We start from the raw sequence: 9,533 nt of genomic DNA on the forward strand, positions 1-9,533 counted from the left end.
ATCAAAACTAACTCGATTACATGATAGATCTCATCCTACTCATCACCGCCCAGCGAGCCTACGAATAGATTACTCACGAACGACGAAGAGCTTCATGGAATTGGAGAGGGAAGAAGGTTGATGATGACGATGGCGACGATTTCCCCTCTCCGGAGCCCAAGACGGACTCCAGATCTGCTCTCCGGATGAAGAACAGGTGGTGGCGGCGGCTTCGTATCGCAAACGCGACGAAAACTTCTCTTTTTATTTTTTCTGGGACGAAAGGGGACTTATAGACCTGAGGTTGGGGGCGGCAGAGCCGTGTGGGCCCCACAAGCCTGCCCACCACCACCAGGGGGTGGTGGTGGAGCCAGGGCTTGTGGCCCACTGGCCCACCCCCTCAGGTGGACCTTGGCGCAGATATTTTTCATATTTTCCAAAATTGCTCCCCGTAAATTTTGAGGACATTTGGAGAACTTTGATTTCTGCACAAAAATAACACCAAGGCAATTCTGCTGAAAACAGCGTCAGTCCACGTTAGTTCCATTCAAATCATGCAAATTAGAGTCCAAAACAAGGGCAAAAGAGTTTGGAAAACTAGATACGATGGAGACGTATCAGATCCTCTCTCGGATTTCATGGCCTCGAGCCATTTGTCGGAATCCGGGCCCACTATCACTTCTCCATAGCTCGCAGGTTCATTGTTGACCAGCAACATGACCTCCAAGACATGATTACCGTACTACTCTGGAGCAGCACGTTTCCTTGTCGACCTACGAGGTTTGGTAGTAGCTTGATCCGAAGCTTCATGATCACTATCATGAGATTCCACTTCAATTGGTCTAGGCGCCACAGGAACAACTTCCTGCGCCCTGCTACACACTGGTTGAAGTGACGATTCAATAACCTCATCAAGTTTCTACCATCCTCCCACTAAGTTCTTTTGAGAGAAACCTTTTCTTGAGAAAGGACCCGTTTCTAGAAACAAACACTTTGATTCCGGATCTGAGATAGGATGTATACCCAACTGTTTTGGGTGTCCTATGAAGATGCATTTATCTGCTTTGGGTTCGAGCTTATCATGTTGAAACTTTTTCACATAAGCGTCGCAACCCCAAAATTTTAAGAAACGACAGCTTAGGTTTCTCCAAACCTTAGTTCATATGGTGTCATCTCAACAGAATTACGTGGTGCTCTATTTACGGTGAACGCAGTTGTCTCTAATGCCTAACCCATAAACGATAGTGGTAATTCGATAAGAGACATCATAGCATGCACCATATCAAATAAGGCGCGGCTATGACGTTCGGACACACCATCACACTATGGTGTCCACGTGGCATGAGATGTGAAACAATTTTCACATTGTCTTAATTGTGTACCAAACTCACAACTCATATATTCATCTCTATGATCATATCGTAGACATTTTATCCTCTTGTCACGACGATCTTCAACTTCACTCAGAAATTACTTGAACCTTTCAATAATCCAGACGTGTGTTTCACCAAGCAAATACACCAGTATCTACTCAAATCATCTCTGAAGTAAGAACATAACAATATCCACTACGTGCCTCAGCACTCATTGGACTGCATACATCAAAATGCATTACTTTCAATAAGTTACTTTCTTGTCCAACCTCACTAGAAAATGAGGCCTTCAGTCTTCTTGCCCATGTGGTATGATTTGCATGTCTCAAGTGATTCAAAATCAAGTGAGTCTAAACAATCCATCTGCATGGAGTTTCTTCATGCGTTTACACCAATAAGCATGGTTCGCATGTCTCAAACGATTCAAAAATGAGTGAGTCCAAAGATCCATCAGTATGGAGCTTCTTCATGTGTTTTACACCAATATGACTCAAGCGGCAGTGCCACAAGTAAGTGGTACTATCATTACTACTTTGTATCTTTTGGCAACAATATCATGAACATGTGTATCACTACGATCGAGATTCAATAAACCATTGAAGGTATTTATTCAACCAAATAGAATAGCCATTATTCTCTTTCAATGAATAATTGTATTGTAATAAACATGATCTAATCATGTTCATGCTCAACGCAAACACCAAATAACATTTATTTAGGTTCAACATTAATCCCGATGGTAGAGGGAGCGTGCGATTGTGATCACATCAACTTTGGAAACACTTCCAACAACCATTATCTCCTCGCCTTTAGCTAGTCTCCGTTTATTTCGTCGCTTTTATTTTGAGTTACTAACACTTGGCAACCTAACCGGTATCTAATACCCTGGTGCTACTAGGAGTACTATTAAAGTACACATCAATATCATGTATATCCAATATACTTTTGTCGACTTTGCTAGCCTTCTCATCTACCTAGTATCTAGGGTAGTTCATCTTCAGTGACCGTTCCCCTCATTACAGAAGCACTTAGTCTCGGTTTTGGGTTCAACCTTGGGTCTCTTCACTAGAGCAGCAATTGGTTGCCGTTTCATGAAGTATCACTTCTCGCCCTTGCCCTTATTGAAACTAGTGGTTTTACTAACCATCAACAATTGATGCTCCATTTTGGTTTCTAATTTCATGGTGTCAAACATCGCGAATAACTCAAGGATCATCATATCTATCCCTAATATGTTATAGTTCATCACGAAGCTCTGGTAACTTGGTGGCAGTAACTTTGGAGAACCATCACTATCTCATCTGGAAGATTAACTCCCACTCGATTCAAGTGATTGTAGCACTCAGACAATGTGGGCACATGCTCAACGATTGATTTCTCCCTTACTTTGTAGACAAAGAAACTTGTCGGAGGTCTCATACCTCTTGATGTGGGCACAAGCCTGAAATCCTAATTTCACCTATTAGAATATCTCATATGTTCTGTGACATTCAAAATGTCTTCAGCGCCTCAATTCAAAGCCGTTAAGCATTACGCACTGAACAATAACGTAGTCATAAAAAACGTGTATGTCACATGTTCGCAACATCCACAGACGACGTTCGGGATTCAACACACCGAGCGGTGTGTTTGGGTAACGTAGCATAAATTCAAAAAAAATCCTACGCATATTCAGATCTTCCTATGAAGAGACCGGCAACGAGAGAGGGGTGAGTGCATCCTCATACCTTTGAAGATCGCTAAGCGGAAGCGTTGCTAGAACGCGGTTGATGGAGTCGTACTCGCGGCGATTCAGTTCGCGGTGTGATTCCGATCTAGTGTCGAACCACGGCACCTCCGCGTTCAACACACGTGCATCCCGGTGACGTCTCCCGCACCTTGATCCAGCAAGGAGGAGGGAGAGGTTGGGGAAGATCTCCAGCAGCACGACGGCGTGGTGTCAATGGAGAGACGAGGTCTCCCGGCAGGGGTTCGCCAAGCACCGGCAGAGAGGAGGAGAAAGAAGAGCAGGGCTGCGCCGAGGGAGAGGAAAAACTGTGTCTCCAAAAGCCCAAAAGTGCCCACTACATATAGGAGGAGGGGAGGGGGTGTCACCCCTAGGGTTCCCACCCTAGGTGGTGTGGCAGCCACCCCAGATGGGAGGTGCGGCGGTCAGGGCAAGGGGGAGGGGTGGCGCACCCCTAGGTGGGCCTTAGGCCCACCAGCGCCTAGGGTTCCCCCCCCTCTCCACCTCCTGCGCCTTGGGCTGAGTGTGGGGGGCGCACCAGCCCACCTAGGGGCTGGTTCCCTCCCGCACTTGGCCCATCTAGCCTCCCGGGGTCGTGGCCCCCTTCCGGTGGACCCCCGGGGCCACCTCCGGTTGTCTCGGTGGTCCCGGTACGTTATCGGTGACGCCCGAAACACTTCCCGTGTCCGAAACCATCCGTCATATATATCAATATTTACCTCCGAACCATTCTGGAGCTCCTCGTGACGTCCGGGATCTCATTCGGGACTCCGAACAACTTTCGATAACCTCGTATAACAATTCCCTATAACCCTAGCATCATCGAACCTTAAGTGTGTAGACCCTACGGGTTCGGGAGACAGGTAGACATGACCGAGACACCTCTCTGGCCAATAACCATCAGCGGGGTCTGGATACCCATGGTGGCTCCCACTTGCTCCACAATGATCTCATCGGATGAACCACGATGTCAAGGAATCAATTAATCCCGTATACAATTCCCTTTGTTTGTCGGTATAGAACTTGCCCGAGATTCGATCGTCGGTATACCTATACCTTGTTCAATCTCATTACTGGTAAGTCTCTTTACTCGTTCCGTCGCACGTCATCGTGTGACTAACTCCTTAGTCACATAGAGCTCATGATGATGTTGTTGGAATTATGCCCTAGAGGCACTAATAAATATAGTTATTATTATAATTCCTGTATCAAGATAATAGTTTATTATCCATGCTATAATTGTATTGAATGAAGGCTCATTTACATGTGTGGATACATAGACAAAACACCGTCCCTAGCATGCCTCTAGTTGGCTAGCCAGTTGATCGATGATAGTCAGTGTCTTCTGATTATGAACAAGGTGTTGTTGCTTGATAACTGGATCACGTCATTGGGAGAATCACGTGATGGACTAGACCCAAACTAATAGACGTAGCATGTTGATCGTGTCATTTTGTTGCTACTGTTTTCTGCGTGTCAAGTATTTATTCCTATGACCATGAGATCATATAACTCACTGACACCGGAGGAATGCTTTGTGTGTATCAAACATCGCAACGTAACTGGGTGACTATAAAGATGCTCTACAGGTATCTCCGAAGGTGTTAGTTGAGTTAGTATGGATCAAGACTGGGATTTGTCACTCCGTGTGACGGAGAGGTATCTCGGGGCCCACTCGGTAATACAACATCACACACAAGCCTTGCAAGCAATGTAACTTAGTGTAAGTTGCGGGATCTTGTATTACGGAACGAGTAAAGAGACTTGCCGGTAAACGAGATTGAAATAGGTATGCGGATACTGACGATCGAATCTCGGGCAAGTAACATACCGAAGGACAAAGGGAATGACATACGGGATTATACGAATCCTTGGCACTGAGGTTCAAACGATAAGATCTTCATAGAATATGTAGGATCCAATACGGGCATCCAGGTCCCGCTATTGGATGTTGACCGAGGAGTCTCTCGGGTCATGTCTACATAGTTCTCGAACCCGCAGGGTCTGCACACTTAAGGTTCGACGTTGTTTTATGCGTATTTGAGTTATATGGTTGGTTACTGAATGTTGTTCGGAGTCCCGGATGAGTCCACGGACGTTACGAGGGTTTCCGGAATGGTCCGGAAACGAAGATTGATATATAGGATGACCTCATTTGATTACGGGAAGGTTTTCGGAGTTACCGGGAATGTACCGGGAATGACGAATGGGTTCGGGGGGTTCACCGGGGGGCAACCCACCCCGGGGAAGCCCATAGGCCTTTGGGGAGACACACCAGCCCTTAGTGGGCTGGTGGGACAGCCCACAAGTGCCCTATGCGCCAAGGAGAAGAAAATCAAGAGAGAAAGAAAAAAAAGGAGGAGGTGGGAAGGAAGGGGGACTCCCTCCCACCAAACCTAGTCCAACTCGGTTTGGGGGGGAGAGTCCTCCCCCTTGGACTCGGCCGACCCCCTTGGGGCTCCTTGAGCCCCAAGGCAAGGCCCCCTCCCTCCCACCTATATATACGGAGGTTTTAGGGCTGATTTGAGACGACTTTTCCACGGCAGCCCGACCACATACCTCCACGGTTTTTCCTCTAGATCGCGTTTCTGCGGAGCTCGGGCGAAGCCCTGCTGAGACAAGGTCATCACCAACCTCCAGAGTGCCGTCACGCTGCCGGAGAACTCTTCTACCTCTCCGTCTCTCTTGCTGGATCAAGAAGGCCGAGATCATCGTCGAGCTGTACGTCTGCTGAACGCGGAGGTGCCGTCCGTTCGGTACTAGATTGTGGGACTGAACGCGGGATTGCTCGCCGGGCGGATCGAGGGACGTGAGGACGTTCCACTACATCAACCGCGTTCTCTAACGCTTCTGCTGTACGGTCTACAAGGGTATGTAGATCACTCATCCCCTCTCGTAGATGGACATCACCATGATAGGTCTTCGTGCGCGTAGGAAAATTTTTGTTTCCCATGCAACGTTCCCCAACAGATGTTCTACCGAGTGGGCCCAGAGATACCTCTCCGTCACGCGGAGTGACAAATCCCGATCTCGATTCGTACCAACCCAACAGACACTTTCAGAGGTACCCGTAGTGCACCTTTATAGTCACCCAGTTACATTGTGACGTTTGATACACCCAAAGCACTCCTACGGTATCCGGGAGTTGCACAATCTCACGGTCGAAGGAAAAGACACTTGACATTAGAAAAGCTTTAGCATACGAACAATACGATCTAGTGCTATGCTTAGGATTGGGTCTTGTCCATCACATCATTCTCCCAATGATGTGATCCCGTTATCAATGACATCTAATGCCCATGACCAGGAAACCATGATCATCTATTGACTAACGAGCTAGCCAACTAGAGGCTTGCTAGGGACACATTGTGATCTATTTATTCACACATGTATTACTGTTTCCTGTTAATAGAATTATAGCATGAACAATAGACGATTATCATGAACAAGGAAATATGGTAATAATCATTTTATTATTGCCTCTAGGGCATATTTCCAACAGTCTCCCACTTGCACTAGAGTGAATAATCTAGTTACATTGTGATGTATCGAACACCCATAGCATTATGATGTTGATCATGTTTTGCTCGTGGAAGAGGTTTAGTCAACGGGTCTGCAACATTCAGATCCGTATGTACTTTACAAATCTCTATCACTCCACTCTAGACATGGTCCTGGATGGAGTTGTAGCGGCGTTTGATGTGCTTCGTCTTCCGGTGAAACCTGGGCTCCTTGGCTATGGCAATGGCCCCAGTGTTATCACAGAAGAGTGTCATTGGACCCGACGCGCTTGGAACCACTCCAAGGTCGGTGATGAGCTCCTTCATCCAAATTCCTTCATGAGCCGCTTCTGCAGTAGCTATGTACTCCGCTTCACATGTAGATGCTTCCACGACTTCTTGCTTGTTGCTGCACCAGCTCACTGCCCCACCATTCAAAACATATATGTATCCGGTCTGTGACTTAGAGTCATCCGGATCTGTGTCGAAGCTAGCGTCGATGTAACCCTTTACGACGAGCTCTTCGTCACCTCCATAAACGAGAAACACTTCCTTAGTCCTTTTCAAGTACTTAAGGATATTCTTGACCGATGTCCAGTGTTCCATACTGTGATCACTTTGGTACCACCCTACCAAACTTATGGCAAGGTTTATATCAGGTCTGGTACACAGCATGGCATACATAAGAGAGCCTACGGCTGAAGCGTAGGGGACAGAACTCATCTTCTCTCTATCTGTTGCCGTGGTGGCGACTGGGTCTTACTCAATCTCATACCTTGCAAAACTGGCAAGAATCCTTTCTTTGAGTTTTCCATATTGAACTTCTTCAATATCTTGTCAAGGTATGTGTCACATCCCTGGAACCCTAACCAAAGTTTAGCATTGTGCTCATATCTTATTTTCATTGCATCCAAGAAAATTGCAACAAGATCAAAGCAAGTGGTGAAGCAAAACCCAAAAAACCTAGCCACTTCTCAATTTAAAGGAAATTCAAAAACTTGTCAAAATCAATGAACCCAAAATGGCCTCAAGAAAAGTTCAACTTTTCTGATAATTCATGAAAACAAATAATAAAGGAAGAAAACTATTTTTAACAGATTTGGAATTTTGTTTAAATACAAAAAGGCATTGAATTCAAGTTTAAATTTGAATTCAAAAACTTTTAAGTTTTCAAAAATGTTGAAAACTTCAGGAATGGTTGGAAATATTCCAACTAATATTCTGGTGTGTTCAAAATATTTTTATAAACTATTTTGGAGCTAAAATAAATAGCAAATCAATTCAGTTTCAAATCACCTCAGCCCAGCCGAGCAGCTCCTCTGTCGTCTTCCTCCTCGCCAGTGGGCAGCAGGAGCTGGCCGCCGCGACGTCCGGCGCCTCCATGCAGCTCCCTACCTGCCTGGATGCCTCGGTGCGTTGGCATGGCGACGATAACCTCCCCGCAGACGTGCGTGAGTCCAATCCCTCCTCATTCTCCCCCTCTGCTTCGTTTCCCCCACTACCGCCATTAGAGCCGAGCTCTAGCTCGAGCTCGCCGTTGTTCCAGCCAAGGGCTTTCCCTCCTGAGCCGCGCAAAAGCTCCGCCACATCCCCCTGAAGCTCTCCAGCTACGAGCCCGACGCTAGGAAGCTGTGAGTCGACCAGGAGCCACCGTCTTCTTCCTCGGGTCACCGACGTTCGTCGCCGGCGTTCTCTCTCTACAGGCCACTCCCGAGCAAACTGGCGCTAACCATGCAATCCCCGTGAGCTTGTGCAGCTTTCCCCTCACTTTTCCCCATCGATCCCTTCCTCTAGCTCTGTTTTCACCGGAGCCCGACGAGATCCGCCGCGGGAGCTCGTCGCCGGTAGCCCTCTGGTGAACGACTCGTCCTTCTGAAGCCACCAGTAGCTTCAGGCCGTCGAGTAGATGCCGTAGGTGCTGAGACCCGTGCTTTTCTCCTTCGGATTCAACTAGCCCGACGATGCCCGAGCTTCGGCCGCCGCCAAGCTCGTCGCCGGTGCCTTCTCCGGCCAGATCATCCTCGCCTGAGTGCAAAAATGGACCTGCGCGAGTCGTGGCGTTCTTCCGGTGCACTCTGCGCGGAGTTTCGCTGCCTGTGTGCCATTTCCGAGCCCCTCCGCCGTCTCGGTGGTCGCCGGAGGCTCACCGCCGGCGAGATCCACCTCGCCGCCGGTGGATATCACCTGGCCTGAGCCACTGACACGTGGGGCCAGCCTCTGGATGATTAGAGTTAATAAAAATAAAATTAATTAAACTAATCACACACTGACAGGTGGGTCCTATTCTGTTAATTAACTAATTAACTTAAATCTAATTTAAAATCTAGCCTCAGTCACTGACCAGTGGGTCCCACTGGTCAGGTTTGACTTTCAACGGCCAGTTGGACCTGCTGATGTCATGCTGATGCAGTAAAGAGTTTTCTGATTTAAAAGAATTCCAGAAAATGCCTAAAACTTCTAAAAAACATAGAAAATAATCTGTAACTCCAATGGAAATAATTTATATATGAAAAAGTATCAGAAAAATCCAAGGAATCTCATTTTGATATTTTCAAACATGTTTGAAAATGTTAACATCACCAAACAGATTAAATGATGATTAGGATAACCATATTAAGTAATATATATTTGGAATTTGAAATCCATTTGAATTCCACTTCAAATGCCATGACCAAACAATGCTCAATCACAACTAGCAACTTAACATATCATTCCAATGCATGTTAAAACAAGATGACCTAAGCATCAGGTCGAATCAATTAAAAGGGTATCTAAAAATACCTTGTTTGAAGTGATATTTGAATCTTGATTCAAATCAACTTCAAACTTAATAAATGATAGCTACATTAGCCTATCACCTTTCATCTTCATGTCATGCTCATGCATCATCTTGTTGCATATGATTGATATTGATTGATGTCATTTCTATCGGTAGGCTCCGCTCCTCCGGATTCC

Source organism: Hordeum vulgare, chromosome 3H (genome assembly GCF_904849725.1).
Source record: "Hordeum vulgare subsp. vulgare chromosome 3H, MorexV3_pseudomolecules_assembly, whole genome shotgun sequence".
Taxonomy (NCBI): Eukaryota; Viridiplantae; Streptophyta; class Magnoliopsida; order Poales; family Poaceae; genus Hordeum; species Hordeum vulgare.